Here is a 17,133-nt window from a genome sequence, read left to right as displayed (position 1 = left end):
AATTACATTTCATGACCATTTTTCCAAGCACGGTGAATGTATTAATAATTGATGAAGAATATTCCAAAATATATGTATTTAAAATATTTTCAAAAATAGATGGAAGTAGAACCAGAATAACAAAAAGGGAGAAAAAATGTCTTACCTGGCCCTAGCCCATTTATGAGGTGGCGGTGTTATTTTCGGCAGATCACTTGATAAGGTATTCTGGCCAGACGATTAAACCAAATGGGAAGTAAGAAGGGGTTTATCCATTTTCATACCCTCACGCATGAGGTAAAATCCTACCCCCTGCTCATGTATATTGCTTGTGTATAGGCGTTACAATGATTGATGGATTGAGCAATAGCTCTAAGGTTCTGTGTCTATTTAGTAATCTACCGCAACATACTTAGGGATCGGGGTCTATTTTTATCATATATTAAAATCCAAAAATACATTGTTTCAATTTATTCACATTTATTTTATTTTGTGTTTTTGTTTATCTATCTATCATTATCAGACTTGATCCTTGCAATTAACCGCCAAGGGATTGACAACCCCTTCTTTGTGTTGGGTGCAAGTATTTGTTCTTTTGTGTGTAGGTGTTGTTCACGAGGTCTTGTGTGGTTCTCCTACTAGATTGATAATCTATGTTCTTAACTGAGGGAAATAATTATCTCTACTATACTGCATCATCCTCTCCTCTTCGGGAAAATCCCAACGCAACTCACAAGTAGCAAAGAACAAGACTAGCATGCTGGACGTTTGACATGTGATGTGGTATGAGCTCAATACTGCTATGTATGATAGGAAGGTTCCCATCTATGGGTCCTATCTCTTCAAGCTCATCACTACTACTTCGGCGGCTCAGGTTCTAGATGAGCGCCTAGAGACTGGCAAGCTTGCCACTCATGATGTGATGAAGCTCAGGCAGAAGGAGAACTGGGGAGTTGTGCCAGATGCACCAGAGATCAATATCCCAAGAGCAAAGTCTGATGGATCTGAGGAGCCTGACTATGTACCACCCTCGGATCAGCCTACTTGGGACATCAAACTCAAGAAGTAGATGAGGAAGCTTTTCTGCATTCAGGTGGATACTCAGAAGAATATGTACAAGGCACATGTGGCTGAGAAGATTGCCCGGCAGTGCCAAGTCACCATGATTATAGGAAGCTTGAGATTGAGGTGCAGAGTGTCTCTGAGAAGACGATGACCTCAGAGGATAGGTGGATTGGGCAGATCAACAAGTGGACCGACTCAGATGACTCCAACGCTACTACGTCTGGTTTCCATTGTGCCGATGGCGAGATGAGGACATTCACGAGGAGCACTAGGAGGACAGTGACAACGACTCGGAGGAGTCCATGGAGGAGGAGGACTAGGGCTACCACCTTGGGCCGTTTAGTCCCTCTTTGGCTTTTTGGCATCTCGATGCTAAAGCTGGGTCATACATTGATATGTAAGGAAATAAGTTGAGTAAGTAATGAGTTGATGTGCATAGATTAAACTTGGACAGCTTGGCTTGGTGGCAACTTATCAATTTCAAACCAGAGGTCTCACTATATCCAAACTCTTCTCAGCAAAGTTATTCCAGTTGAGGTGGGGTCTAACTAATCTTGATGCCAGAAAGCTCCAAGGAGTATATACGCCAAAACACTTGGACAATTTGCAGGAACACGGTGAGGTCGAAGGGAAACGTGATTGCGGCCAAGAGCGTCAATCATACGGGGCTCGTACGGGGGTGAGGGAAGGCGTCGACACGGACGCCATGACATCTCTAGGAAGGCCACTCGTGTAAGGGCATAAAACGGTGGGTGGGGTGTGATTGGGGCTTTGATCCAGAAATGAACCAAATAACAACAAACTCATATGAGGCAACAAGAAACAAGAGAAATGGTGGAAACCCTATTTGAGCATTTAACGTCAAATTGCGGATGCTTGCACACAGTACTGACTCTAGTGCTCGGGAACGGCCGAGCCATTTTGGCCGTGCCGCTCTAGTTTTACGAACTTCCAGAATATTCCTTCCGGGCTTTTACCGATTTTGGGAACCTTCCAAAAGGTTCTGATATGATTTTTACTCGTATTTTCGTTTGTTCTTTTTTCCTTCTGTTTCTTTCACCGGTTTTCTTTGGGTTCTTTTTTAACTTTGTTTTATCTTGTATATTTTCTTATTTTCTTTTTCAAAAATTCTCCTTTTTGAAAATGTTCGGACATTTCAATTTCTTTTAAATTTTCAAAATGTTGTAGTTTTCAAAAAATGTTCCCATTCTCATGTTTTGTTCGGAATTTCAAAAATTGTTTTTTCTAAAAATTCACAATTTCTAAAAATGTTGTACAAATTATAAAACTATCACGTTTTTCATTAATTGTTGGTTTTCCAAGAAAAGGTCATAGTTTACAAAAATTGTTCAAGATCTCAAAAGTGTTCATTTTTTTTAGAAAAATGTATGAAATTCCAAAAATAATTGCGGTTTTAAGAAATTTTAAATTTTCAAAAACGTTCAAAAGTTTTTAAAATATGTTCACAGTAATCAATGCTTGTTCATTTTCAAAGAAATGTTTCAAAAAAAATAATGCTAAAGTTGGTCGAGTCAGCGCCTACTCTCCCGCTCGTTGATGTCCAGTCGTATCGTCAATGGGCCGTGCCAGTCAGGCGCGCGTTGTGCGAAGGGGAGGTTGTTAGCCGCAAGGAGGAGCGTATAGGGAGTCCTGAGAATTGGGAAGCTCTGCCTAACGAAATTTTCCCAAGCCGGGCCAACGCAAAATTTTTACTATTCTATTAAAGACAGTTTCGGGGAATCTAATCTATTTAAAAAATCAAAATCGACTTAATATTGGAGAAATATTTGTGTATAGAAAAATGAAAAAAAAATGCTCAAGTACCTCGATATAAAATATTCATGTATATGACAATATATCATCAACTTATATTTATAAAATGGTCATCCCATAATTAATCTATTTTCATGCGAAAAAAGAAAAAAAATGTACATGTAAATTGTTGATATACTTAAGAATATTTTCTTATATACATTTAAAAAGCAAGTCCAATGTTAAGTGGATGAGTCTTGGTGAATTTTAAATTTTGTTCTCTTATACCAAGAGAGAAATTGATAATTATACAGATAAGGCATCATCTATATAGGAATTATCGATACTATACCAATTATCAACAATGCCTTAAATATAATATTAACATGCACTAGTTTTTTGCTACCCATTATAATAGGTCAATTCTACCCCTCGGAAACAATAAGCGATCAATTCTAGATGGGGCATTAAAGTAACTTACACGATATGACAAAGCATCAATTTGAAAAAAAAACTTTAGAAGGAACCATGAATCTTTAGAAGTGAAACTAAAATTGGACATTCCGACAAGCCATAACTCCAAGCAAAAATATTTCTTCAACTTCACACATCAATGTGGAGAAGCTTTCACTATATATATATGAACCATTCATGGAGCAAGCATTTCACGGTCATACACTCATCAACTCCACTTACAAGAGTACCACCCATTAAGAGCCTCTGTTCCCCGGTGATGATGACCAAGTACATGAGGAACAATATGCAAGGACTTGTGCTACTTTCTTTTCTTCTTGTGGTTTGTTTGACTTGTCTTGGAGGCACATATGGTAATTAACAACTCGATTTTTATGAGGGGGTTGAGATTGTGGACTTTTATTTGTTTATATGATGAGATGATAAGTGTATTCTTTATTTTATGTTAATTAGGCGAAATCATAAATGACAAGGGGAGCAACATGATGACGAAAGTAAGCCATGTAACGAGACCCCCTTGTTATAAAGATGGGCACCAGCTCCCAGGACGGGAATTCTGTTGTAAAATAGATAACTTGTGCTGGCCAAATCTCGGAGAATGCTTCATCAACTGTCCCTGCAAGATTAATTGCACACCAGCAGTAGCAACACAATAGTTTCGTTATCACCCCTATTTTGGGTGGATAAATCCCAACCTTATGGTTCTCAAAATAATTATGTGCGGATGAGATCATAAATTTTGTATGTTTTATAAATCAACTATGTTATTTTAATATTCAATAAAACTAGCCAATGGGTTGTTTGTACAATTTTGTGGCCAGATTTGTCACCTACTATTTACATATTAAATATTTATTTTCTGTCCATATTTTGATTGTCTCCTCCGAGGTGTACTGATCGTGGACCTATGTTGGACATCGGGAAAAAATGGACTTTAATATATCTCTCTCTCTCTCTCTCTCTCTCTCTCTCTCTCTCTCTCTCTCTCTCTCTCTCTACTCGTTATTGCGTTATCATCATTCACATACTTTTTGTTGCATTGGATGGGTGAACAATAGTTTCATAACAGGTTGTGAAGCACCAAACATTGTAATTTAAAATATGTTTCGTAAGTATTATCAGCAAGACAGATCAAGCATGGTATATAATATCCATAGGTAAATTGACTATTGGTTTCTTAGGTTCAAGAGCATGGTGCTTGGTTTTAACACTTCTTCTTTTGCACACAAACCATGAAGCAAATTGAGTTGGATAAGCTAGGGTTTGTTTAGTGCATGTAGAGGAAGTGAGGGGTGTCGGTGTCCTGTAGCTATAGGTCATATCGACTCTATCAACTGCTGTGATGTCTTGTGATGGACATATCCATCCAGGACCGTTGATCCAACTTTTTTATTAGGATTCGAATCAGAGTTGAACTGACCGTGATTATGATGGAACTCACATGGGCCTACAGATTTCATGTTGGCTTGCCTGCAAATTAAGTCTACATTTGCTAAGCAGCGTTCCAACCCACATGCACCATTGACTCGCTACAGAGTAAATGTCATACTTAGATTGGAGGTCACAGATGAGTGTGTCTGCTCCACCACCAGCTAGGCGCACACCTTCACTTTCGCCATGCAGTCCAATGGGCATGTTAAGAACATAGATAGCAAGACATTTTTTAAGGGTAGTAATATCAGTTTTGCTTTGATTCCATGTTGTAATGTTGAGGCAACAACAAGGAAAGCACATTCCGTGCATCTTAAAATTCAAGTGTGAAAGGATACCCAATGTAGAGAGAGATGTCAAACACTCGTGAGCTACCCAGTCAGCAATTGATCAGATAGCAACCCTCGGCTCACCGCTTGCTACAAGACACATGCATATAGTTGGTAGAGAGTGGATTTTTGAATGGTATGTTTTTTTCTACAAATTACCCTGACTCATATATATAGTAATAAATATTTCTTTAAATCACACATTTTTTTAAACATGCGAACATTTTTGAAAATGATACAAATATTCTTTTGAATGATATGAAGAATTTATCAAATTGTGAAAACAAATAATTACATTTCATGACCATTTTTCAAAGCACGGTGAATGTATTAATAATTGATGAAGAATATTCCAAAATATATGTATTTAAAATATTTTTAAACATAGACGGAAGTAGAAACAAAATAACAAAAAGGGAGAAAAAAATTTACCTGGCCCTAGCCCATTTATGAGGTGGTGGTGTTATTTTCGGCAGATAACTTGATAAGGTATTCTGGCCAGACGATTAAACCAAATGGGAAGTAAGAAGGGGTATATCCATTTTCATACCCTCACGCATGAGGTAAAATCCTACCCCGTGCTCATGTATATTGCTTGTGTATAGGCGTTACAATGATTGATGGATTGAGCAATAGCTCTAAGGTTCTGTGTCTATTTAGTAATCTACCGCAACATACTTAGGGATCGGGGTCTATTTTTATCATATATTAAAATCCAAAAATACATTGTTTCAATTTATTCACCTTTATTTTATTTTGTGTTCTTGTTTATCTATCTATCATTATCAGACTTGATCCTTGCAATTAACCGCCAAGGGATTGACAACCCCTTCTTTGTGTTGGGTGCAAGTATTTGTTCTTTTGTGTGTAGGTGTTTCACGAGGTCTTGTGTGGTTCTCCTACTAGATTGATAATCTATGTTCTTAACTGAGGGAAATAATTATCTCTACTATACTGCATCATCCTCTCCTCTTCGGGGAAATCCCAACGCAACTCACAAGAAGCAAAGAGCAAGACTAGCATGCTGGACGTTTGACATGTGATGTGGTATGAGCTCACTACTGCTATGTATGATAGGAAGGTTCCCATCTATGGGTCCTATCTCTGCAAGCTCATCACTACTACTTCGGCGGCTCAGGTTCCAGATGAGCGCCTAGAGACTGGCAAGCTTGCCACTCATGATGTGATGAAGCTCAGGCAGAAGGAGAACTGGGGAGTTGTGCCAGATGCACCAGAGATCAATTTCCCAAGAGCAAAGTCTGATGGATCTGAGGAGCCTGACTATGTACCACCCTCGGATCAGCCTACTTGGGACATCAAACTCAAGAAGAAGATAAAGAAGCTTTTCTGCATTCAGGTGGATACTCAGAAGAATATGTACAAGGCACATGTGGCTGAGAAGATTGCCCGGCAGTGCCAGGTCACCATGATTATAGGAAGCTTGAGATTGAGGTGCAGATTGTCTCTGAGAAGAACATGACCTCAGAGGATAGGTGGATTGGGAAGATCAACAAGTGGACCGACTCAGATGACTCCAACGCTACTACGTCTGGTTTCCATGGTGCCGATGGCGAGATGAGGACATTCACGAGGAGCACCAGGAGGACAGTGACAACGACTCGGAGGAGTCCATGGAGGAGGAGGACTAGGGCTACCACCTTGGGCCCTTTAGTCCCTCTTTTCCTTTTTGGCATCTCGATGCTAAAGCTGGGTCATACATTGATATGTAAGGAAATAAGTTGAGTAAGTAATGAGTTGATGTGCATAGATTAAACTTGGACGGCTTGGCTTGGTGGCAACTTATCAATTTCAAACCAGAGGTCTCACTACATCCAAACTCTTCTCAGCAAAGTTCTTCCAGTTGAGGTGGGGTCTAACTAATCTTGATGCCAGAAAGCTCCAAGGAGTATATACCCCAAAACACTTGGACAGGAACACGGTGAGGTCGAAGGGAAACGTGATTGCGGCCAAGAGCGTCAATCATAAGGGGCTCGTACGGGGGTGAGGGAAGGCGTCGACACTGACGCCATGACATCTCTAGGAAGGCCAGTCGTGTAAGGGCATAAAATGGTGGGTGGGGTGTGATTGGGGCTTCGACCCAGATATGAACCAAACAACAACAAACTCATATGAGGCAACAAGAAACAAGAGAAATGGTGGAAACCCTATTTGAGCATTTAACGTCAAATTGCCGGTGCTTGCACACAGAACTGACTCTCGTGCTCGGGAACGGCCGAGCCATTTTGGCCGTGCCGCTCTAGTTTTACGAACTTCCAGAATATTCCTTTCGGGCTTTTACCGATTTTGGGAACCTTCCAAAAGGTTCTGATATGATTTTTACTCGTATTTTCGTTTGTTCTTTTTTCCTTCTGTTTCTTTTACCGGTTTTCTTTGGGTTCTTTTTTATCTTTGTTTTATCTTGTATATTTTTCTTATTTTCTTTTTCAAAAAGTCTCCTTTTTGAAAATGTTCGGACATTTCAATTTCTTTTAAATTTTCAAAATGTTCTAGTTTTCAAAAAATGTTCCCATTCTCATGTTTTGTTCGGAATTTCAAAAATTGTTTTTCTAAAAATTCATAATTTCTAAAAATGTTGTACAAATTATAAAACTATCACGTATTTCATTAATTGTTGGTTTTCCAAGAAAAGGTCATAGTTTACAAATATTGTTCAAGATTTTCAAAAGTATTCATTTTTTTTAGAAAAATGTATGAAATTCCAAAAATATGTTCAAAAGTTTTTAAAATATGTTCACATTAATCAATGCTTGTTCATTTTCCAAAGAAATGTTTCAAAAATAAAAAAATGATGCTAAAGTGGGTCAGGTCAGCGCCTACTCTCCCGCTTGTTGATGTCCAGTCGTATCTTCAATGGGCCGTGCCAGTCAGGCGCGCGTTGTGCGAAGGGGAGGTTGTTAGCCGCAAGGAGGAGCGTATAGGGAGTCCTGTGAATTGGGAAGCTCCGCCTAACGAAATTTGCCCTAGCCAGGTCAACGCGAAATTCTTACTATTCTAATAAAGACAGTTTCGGGGAATCTAATCTATTTAAAAAATCAAAATCGACTTAATATTGGAGAAATATTTGTGTATAGAAAAATGAAAAAAAATGCTCAAGTACCTCGATATAAAATGTTCATGTATATGACAATATATCATCAACTTATATTTATAAAATGGTCATCCCATAATTAATCTATGTTCATGCGAAAAAAGTAAAATAAAATTACATGTAAATTGTTGATATACTTAAGAATAGTTTCTTATATACATTTAAAAAGCAAGTCCAATGTTAAGTGGATGAGTCTTGGTGAATTTTAAATTTTGTTCTCTTATACCAAGAGAGAAATTAATAATTATACAGAGAAGGCATCATATATATAGGAATTATTGATACTATACCAATTATCAACAATGCCTTAACTATAATATTAACATGCACCAGTTTTTTGCTACCCATTATAATAGGTCAATTCTACCCCTCGGAAACAATAAGCGATCAATTCTAGATGGGGCATTAAAGTAACTTACACGATATGACAAAGCATCAATTTGAAAAAAAAACTTTAGAAGGAACCATGAATCTTTAGAAGTGAAACTAAAATTGGACATTCCGACAAGCCATAACTCCAAGCATTAATATTTTCTTCAACTTCACACATCAATGTGGAGAAGCTTTCACTATATATATATGAACCATTCATGGAGCAAGCATTTCACGGTCATACACTCATCAACTCCACTTACAAGAGTACCACCCATTAATAGCCTCTGTTCCCCGAAGATGATGACCAAGTACATGAGGAACAATGTGCAAGGACTAGTGCTACTTTCTTTTCTTCTTGTGGTTTGTTTGACTTGTCTTGGAGGCACATATGGTAATTAACAACTCGATTTTTATGGGGGGGTTGAGATTGTGGACTTTTATTTGTTTATATGATGAGATGATAAGTGTATTCTTTATTTTATGTTAATTAGGCGAAATCATAAATGACAAGGGGAGCAACATGATGACGAAAGTAAGCCATGTAACGAGACCCCCTTGTTATAAAGATGGGCACCAGCTCCCAGGACGGGAATTCTGCTGTAAAATAGATAAATTGTGCTGGCCAAATCTCGGAGAATGCTTCATCAACTGTCCCTGCAAGATTAATTGCACACCAGCAGCAGCAGCAACACAATAGTTTCGTTATCACCCCTATTTTGGGTGGATAAATCCCAACCTTATGGTTCTCAAAATAATTATGTGCTGATGAGATCATAAATTTTGTATGTTTTATAAATCAACTATGTTATTTTAATATTCAATAAAACTAGCCAATGGGTTGTTTGTACAATTTTGTGGCCAGATTTGTCACCTACCATTTACATATTAAATATTTATTTTCTGTCCATATTTTGATTGTCTCCTCCTATGTGTACTGATCGTGGACCTATGTTGGACATCGGGAAAAAAATGGACTTTAATCTCTCTCTCTCTCTCTCTCTCTACTCGTTATTGCGTTATTATGATTCACATACTTTTTGTTGCATTGGATGGGTGAACAATAGTTTCATAACAGGCTGTGAAGCACCAAACATTGTAATTTAAAATATGTTTAGTAAGTATTATCAGCAAGACAGATCAAGCATGGTATATATATATTTAATATCCATAGGTAAATTGACTATTGGTTTCTTAGGTTCAAGAGCATGGTGTTTGGTTTTAACACTTCTTCTTTTGCACACAAACCATAAAGCAAATTGAGTTGGATAAGCTAGGGTTTGTTTAGTGCATGTAGAGGAAGTGAGGGGTGTCGGTGTCCTGTAGCTACAAGTCATATCGACTCTATCAACTGTTGTGATGTCTAGTGATGGACATATCCATCCAGGACCGCTGATCCAACTTTTTTATTAGGATTCGAATCAGAGTTGAACTGACCGTGATTATGATGGAACTCACATGGGCCTACAGATTTCATGTTGGCTTGCCTGCAAATTAAGTCTACATTTCCTAAGCAGCGTTCCAACCCACATGCACCGTGGACTCGCTACAGAGTAAATGTCATACTTAGATTGGAGGTCACAGATGAGTGTGTCTGCTCCACCACCAGCTAGGCGCACACCTTCACTTTCGCCATGCAGTCCAATGGGCATGTTAAGAACATAGATAGCGAGACATTTTTTAAGGGCAGTAATATTAGTTTTGCTTTGATTCCATGTTGTAATGCTGAGGCAACAACAAGGAAAGCACATTCCGTGCATCTTAAAATTCAAGTGTGAAAGGATACCCAATGTAGAGAGAGATGTCAAACACTCGTGAGCTACCGAGTCAGCAATTGATCATGTAGCAACCCTCGGCTCACCGCTTGCTACAAGACACATGCATATAGTTGGTAGAGACTGGATTTTTGAATGGTATGTTTTTATTTACAAATACACTACCTTATATATATATTAATAAAAAAATTAAATCACACATTTTTTTAAACATGCGAACATTTTTGAAAATGATACAAATATTCTTTTGAATGATATGAAGAATTTATCAAATTGTGAAAACAAATAATTACATTTCATGACCATTTTTCCAAGCACGGTGAATGTATTAATAATTGATGAAGAATATTCCAAAATATATGTATTTAAAATATTTTAAAAATAGATGGAAGTAGAAACAAAATAACAAAAAGGGAGAAAAAATGTCTTACCTGGCCCTAGCCCATTTATGAGGTGGTGGTGTTATTTTTGGCAGATCACTTGATAAGGTATTCTAGCCAGACGATTAAATCAAATGCGAAGTAAGAAGGGGTTTATCCATTTTCATACCCTCACGCATGAGGTAAAATCCTACCCCCTGCTCATGTATATTGCTTGTGTATAGGCGTTACAATGATTGATGGATTGAGCAATAGCTCTAAGGTTCTGTGTCAATTTAGTAATCTACCGCAACATACTTAGGGATCGGGGTCTATTTTTGTCATATATTAAAATCCAAAAATACATTGTTTCAATTTATTCACCTTTATTTTATTTTGTGTTTTTGTTTATCTATCTATCATTATCAGACTTGATCCTTGCAATTAACCGCCAAGGGATTGACAACCCCTTCTTTGTGTTGGGTGCAAGTATTTGTTCTTTTATGTGTAGGTGTTGTTCACGAGGTCTTGTGTGGTTCTCCTACTACATTGATAATCTATGTTCTTAACTGAGGGAAATAATTATCTCTACTATACTGCATCATCCTCTCCTCTTCGGGGAAATCCCAATGCAACTCACAAGTAGCAAAGAGCAAGACTAGCATGCTGGATGTTTGACATGTGATGTGGTATGAGCTCACTACTGCTATGTATGATAGGAAGGTTCCCATCTATGGGTCCTATCTCTTCAAGCTCATCACTACTACTTCGGCGGCTCAGGTTCCAGATGAGCGCCTAGAGACTGGCAAGCTTGCCACTCATGATGTGATGAAGCTCAGGCAGAAGGAGAACTGGGGAGTTGTGCCAGATGCACCAGAGATCACTATCCCAAGAGAAAAGTCTGATGGATCTGAGGAGCCTGACTATGTACCACCCTCGGATCAGCCTACTTGGGCATCAAACTCAAGAAGAAGATGAGGAAGCTTTTCTGCATTCAGGTGGATACTCAAAAGAATATGTACAAGGCACATGTGGCTGAGAAGATTGCCCGGCAGTGCCAGGTCACCATGATTATAGGAAGCTTGAGATTGAGGTGCAGAGTGTCTCTGAGAAGAAGATGACCTCAGAGGATAGGTGGATTGGGCAGATCAACAAGTGGACCGACTCAGATGACTCCAACGCTACTACGTCTGGTTTCCATGGTGCCGATGGCGAGATGAGGACATTCACGAGGAGCACCAGGAGGACAGTGACAACGACTCGAAGGAGTCCATGGAGGAGGAGGGCTAGGGCTACCACCTTGGGCCCTTTAGTCCCTCTTTGCCTTTTTGGCATCTCGATGCTAAAGCTGGGTCATACATTGATATGTAAGGAAATAAGTTGAGTAAGTAATGAGTTGATGTGCATAGATTAAACTTGCACGGCTTGGCTTGGTGGCAACTTATCAATTTCAAACCAGAGGTCTGACTATATCCAAACTCTTCTCAGCAAAGTTATTCCAGTTGAGGTGGGGTCTAACTAATCTTGATGCCAGAAAGCTCCAAGGAGTATATACCCCAAAACACTTGGACAATTTGCAGGAACACGGTGAGGTCGAAGGAAAACGTGATTGCGGCCAAGAGCGTCAATCATAAGGGGCTCGTACGGGGGTGAGGGAAGGCGTCGACACTGACGCCATGACATCTCTAGGAAGGACACTCGTGTAAGGGCATAAAACGGTGGGTGGGGTGTGATTGGGGCTTCGACCAAGATATGAACCAAACAACAACAAACTCATATGAGGCAACAAGAAACAAGAGAAATGGTGGAAACCCTGTTTGAGCATTTAACGTCAAATTGCGGGTGCTTGCACACAGAACTGACTCTAGTGCTCGGGAACGGCCGAGCCATTTTGGCCGTGCCGCTCTAGTTTTACAAACTTCCAGAATATTCCTTCCGGGCTTTTACCGATTTTGGGAACCTTCCAAAAGGTTCTGATATGATTTTTACTCGTATTCTCGTTTGTTCTTTTTTCCTTCTGTTTCTTTTATAGGTTTTCTTTGGGTTCTTTTTTATCTTTGTTTTATCTTGTATATTTTTCTTATTTTCTTTTTCAAAAAGTCTCCTTTTTGAAAATGTTCGGACATTTCAATTTCTTTTAAATTTTCAAAATGTTCTAGTTTTCAAAAAATGTTCCCATTCTCATGTTTTGTTTGGAATTTCAAAAATTGGTTTTTCTAAAATTCATAATTTCTAAAAATGTTGTACAAATTATAAAACTATCACGTTTTTCATTAATTGTTGGTTTTCCAAGAAAAGGTCATAGTTTACAAATATTGTTCAAGATTTTCAAAAGTGTTCATTTTTTTTAGAAAAATGTATGAAATTCCAAAAATAATTGCGGTTTTAAGAAATTTTAAATTTTCAAAAACGTTCAAAAGTTTTTAAAATATGTTCACATTAATCAATGCTTGTTCATTTTCCAAAGAAATGTTTCAAAAATAAAAAAATGATGCTAAAGTGGGTCGGGTCAGCGCCTGCTCTCCCGCTTGTTGATGTCCAGTCGTATCTTCAATGGGCCGTGCCAGTCAGGCGCGCGTTGTGCGAAGGGGAGGTTGTTAGCCGCAAGGAGGAGCGTATAGGGAGTCCTGTGAATTGGGAAGCTCCGCCTAACGAAATTTGCCCTAGCCGGGTCAACGCGAAATTTTTACTATTCTAATAAAGACAGTTTCGGGGAATCTAATCTATTTAAAAAATCAAAATCGACCTAATATTGGAGAAATATTTGTGTATAGAAAAATGAAAAAAAATGCTCAAGTACCTCGATATAAAATGTTCATGTATATGACAATATATCGTCAACTTATATTTATAAAATGGTCATCCCATAATTAATCTATGTTCATGCGAAAAAAGTAAAAAAATTACATGTAAATTGTTGATATACTTAAGAATAGTTTCTTATATACACTTAAAAAGCAAGTCCAATGTTAAGTGGTTGAGTCTTGGTGAATTTTAAATTTTGTTCTCTTATACCAAGAGAGAAATTAATAATTATACAGATAAGGCATCATATATATAGGAATTATTGATACTATACCAATTATCAACAATGCCTTAACTATAATATTAACATGCACCAGTTTTTTGCTACCCATTATAATAGGTCAATTCTACCCCTCGGAAACAATAAGCGATCAATTCTAGATGGGGCATTAAAGTAACTTACACGATATGACAAAGCATCAATTTGAAAAAAAACTTTAGAAGGAACCATGAATCTTTAGAAGTGAAACTAAAATTGGACATTCCGACAAGCCATAACTCCAAGCATTAATATTTTCTTCAACTTCACACATCAATGTGGAGAAGCTTTCACTATATATATATGAACCATTCATGGAGCAAGCATTTCACGGTCATACACTCATCAACTCCACTTACAAGAGTACCACCCATTAATAGCCTCTGTTCCCCGGTGATGATGACCAAGTACATGAGGAACAATGTGCAAGGACTAGTGCTACTTTCTTTTCTTCTTGTGGTGTGTTTGACTTGTCTTGAAGGCACATATGGTAATTAACAACTCGATTTTTATGGGGGGGTTGAGATTGTGGACTTTTATTTGTTTATATGATGAGATGATAAGTCTATTCTTTATTTTATGTTAATTAGGCGAAATCATAAATGACAAGGGGAGCAACATGATGACGAAAGTAAGCCATGTAACGAGACCCCCTTGTTATAAAGATGGGCACCAGCTCCCAGGACGGGAATTCTGCTGTAAAATAGATAACTTGTGCTGGCCAAATCTCGGAGAATGCTTCATCAACTGTCCCTGCAAGATTAATTGCACACCAGCAGCAACAGCAATACAATAGTTTCGTTATCACCCCTATTTTGGGTGGATAAATCCCAAGCTTATGGTTCTCAAAATAATTATGTGCTGATGAGATCATAAATTTTGTATGTTTTATAAATCAACTATGTTATTTTAATATTCAATAAAACTAGCCAATGGGTTGTTTGTACAATTTTGTGGCTAGATTTGTCACCTACCATTTACATTTTAAATATTTATTTTCTGTCCATATTTTGATTGTCTCCTCCTATGTGTACTGATCTTGGACCTATGTTGGACATCGGAAAAAAATGGACTTTAATCTCTCTCTCTCTCTCTCTCTACTCGTTATTGCGTTATTATGATTCACATACTTTTTGTTGCATTGGATGGGTGAACAATAGTTTCATAACAGGCTGTGAAGCACCAAACATTGTAATTTGAAATATGTTTAGTAAGTATTATCAGCAAGACAGATCAAGCATGGTATATATATATTTAATATCCATAGGTAAATTGACTATTGGTTTCTTAGGTTCAAGAGCATGGTGTTTGGTTTTAACACTTCTTCTTTTGCACACAAACCATAAAGCAAATTGAGTTGGATAAGCTAGGGTTTGTTTAGTGCATGTAGAGGAAGTGAGGGGTGTCGGTGTCCTGTAGCTACAAGTCATATCGACTCTATCAACTGGTGTGATGTCTAGTGATGGACATATCCATCCAGGACCGCTGATCCAACTTTTTTATTAGGATTCGAATCAGAGTTGAACTGACCGTGATTATGATGGAACTCACATGGGCCTACAGATTTCATGTTGGCTTGCCTGCAAATTAAGTCTACATTTGCTAAGCAGCGTTCCAACCCACATGCACCGTGGACTCGCTACAGAGTAAATGTCATACTTAGATTGGAGGTCACAGATGAGTGTGTCTGCTCCACCACCAGCTAGGCGCACACCTTCACTTTCGCCATGCAGTCCAATGGGCATGTTAAGAACATAGATAGCGAGACATTTTTTAAGGGCAGTAATATTAGTTTTGCTTTGATTCCATGTTGTAATGCTGAGGCAACAACAAGGAAAGCACATTCCGTGCATCTTAAAATTCAAGTGTGAAAGGATACCCAATGTAGAGAGAGATGTCAAACACTCGTGAGCTACCGAGTCAGCAATTGATCATGTAGCAACCCTCGGCTCACCGCTTGCTACAAGACACATGCATATAGTTGGTAGAGACTGGATTTTTGAATGGTATGTTTTTATTTACAAATACACTACCTTATATATATATATATTAATAAAAAAATTAAATCACACATTTTTTTAAACATGCGAACATTTTTGAAAATGATACAAATATTCTTTTGAATGATATGAAGAATTTATCAAATTGTGAAAACAAATAATTACATTTCATGACCATTTTTCCAAGCACGGTGAATGTATTAATAATTGATGAAGAATATTCCAAAATATATGTATTTAAAATATTTTAAAAATAGATGGAAGTAGAAACAAAATAACAAAAAGGGAGAAAAAATGTCTTACCTGGCCCTAGCCCATTTATGAGGTGGTGGTGTTATTTTTGGCAGATCACTTGATAAGGTATTCTAGCCAGACGATTAAATCAAATGCGAAGTAAGAAGGGGTTTATCCATTTTCATACCCTCACGCATGAGGTAAAATCCTACCCCCTGCTCATGTATATTGCTTGTGTATAGGCGTTACAATGATTGATGGATTGAGCAATAGCTCTAAGGTTCTGTGTCAATTTAGTAATCTACCGCAACATACTTAGGGATCGGGGTCTATTTTTGTCATATATTAAAATCCAAAAATACATTGTTTCAATTTATTCACCTTTATTTTATTTTGTGTTTTTGTTTATCTATCTATCATTATCAGACTTGATCCTTGCAATTAACCGCCAAGGGATTGACAACCCCTTCTTTGTGTTGGGTGCAAGTATTTGTTCTTTTATGTGTAGGTGTTGTTCACGAGGTCTTGTGTGGTTCTCCTACTACATTGATAATCTATGTTCTTAACTGAGGGAAATAATTATCTCTACTATACTGCATCATCCTCTCCTCTTCGGGGAAATCCCAATGCAACTCACAAGTAGCAAAGAGCAAGACTAGCATGCTGGATGTTTGACATGTGATGTGGTATGAGCTCACTACTGCTATGTATGATAGGAAGGTTCCCATCAATGGGTCCTATCTCTTCAAGCTCATCACTACTACTTCGGCGGCTCAGGTTCCAGATGAGCGCCTAGAGACTGGCAAGCTTGCCACTCATGATGTGATGAAGCTCAGGCAGAAGGAGAACTGGGGAGTTGTGCCAGATGCACCAGAGATCAATATCCCAAGAGAAAAGTCTGATGGATCTGAGGAGCCTGACTATGTACCACCCTCGGATCAGCCTACTTGGGCATCAAACTCAAGAAGAAGATGAGGAAGCTTTTCTGCATTCAGGTGGATACTCAAAAGAATATGTACAAGGCACACGTGGCTGAGAAGATTGCCCGGCAGTGCCAGGTCACCATGATTATAGGAAGCTTGAGATTGAGGTGCAGAGTGTCTCTGAGAAGAAGATGACCTCAGAGGATAGGTGGATTGGGCAGATCAACAAATGGACCGACTCAGATGACTCCAACGCTACTACGTCTG

At 38.2% G+C, this 17,133-nt stretch overlaps 3 long non-coding RNA genes across 3 annotated transcripts; all 3 read left to right on the top strand.

Moving 5' to 3' along the window:
• The first annotated feature begins 3,534 nt into the window (after positions 1–3,534).
• On the top strand, positions 3,535–4,079 carry LOC120964239 (uncharacterized). The gene is made up of 2 exons (XR_005755896.2): positions 3,535–3,623; positions 3,724–4,079. It is a non-coding gene; the product is annotated as an uncharacterized lncRNA (long non-coding RNA).
• Positions 4,080–8,253: 4,174 nt separating this feature from the next.
• On the top strand, positions 8,254–9,364 carry LOC120964238 (uncharacterized). Its single transcript, XR_005755895.3, has 2 exons — positions 8,254–8,905; positions 9,006–9,364. It is a non-coding gene; the product is annotated as an uncharacterized lncRNA (long non-coding RNA).
• A 3,567-nt stretch (positions 9,365–12,931) lies between these two features.
• Positions 12,932–14,658, top strand: LOC141022262 (uncharacterized). The gene is made up of 2 exons (XR_012183553.1): positions 12,932–14,199; positions 14,300–14,658. It is a non-coding gene; the product is annotated as an uncharacterized lncRNA (long non-coding RNA).
• Positions 14,659–17,133: the final 2,475 nt, after the last annotated feature.

The sequence above is a fragment of the Aegilops tauschii genome, chromosome 5, assembly GCF_002575655.3.
Source record: "Aegilops tauschii subsp. strangulata cultivar AL8/78 chromosome 5, Aet v6.0, whole genome shotgun sequence".
NCBI classification, from domain to species: domain Eukaryota; kingdom Viridiplantae; phylum Streptophyta; class Magnoliopsida; order Poales; family Poaceae; genus Aegilops; species Aegilops tauschii.
The sequence above is the reverse complement of the archived record's forward strand: the minus strand, read 5'-3'. Positions and strand labels throughout refer to the sequence as shown.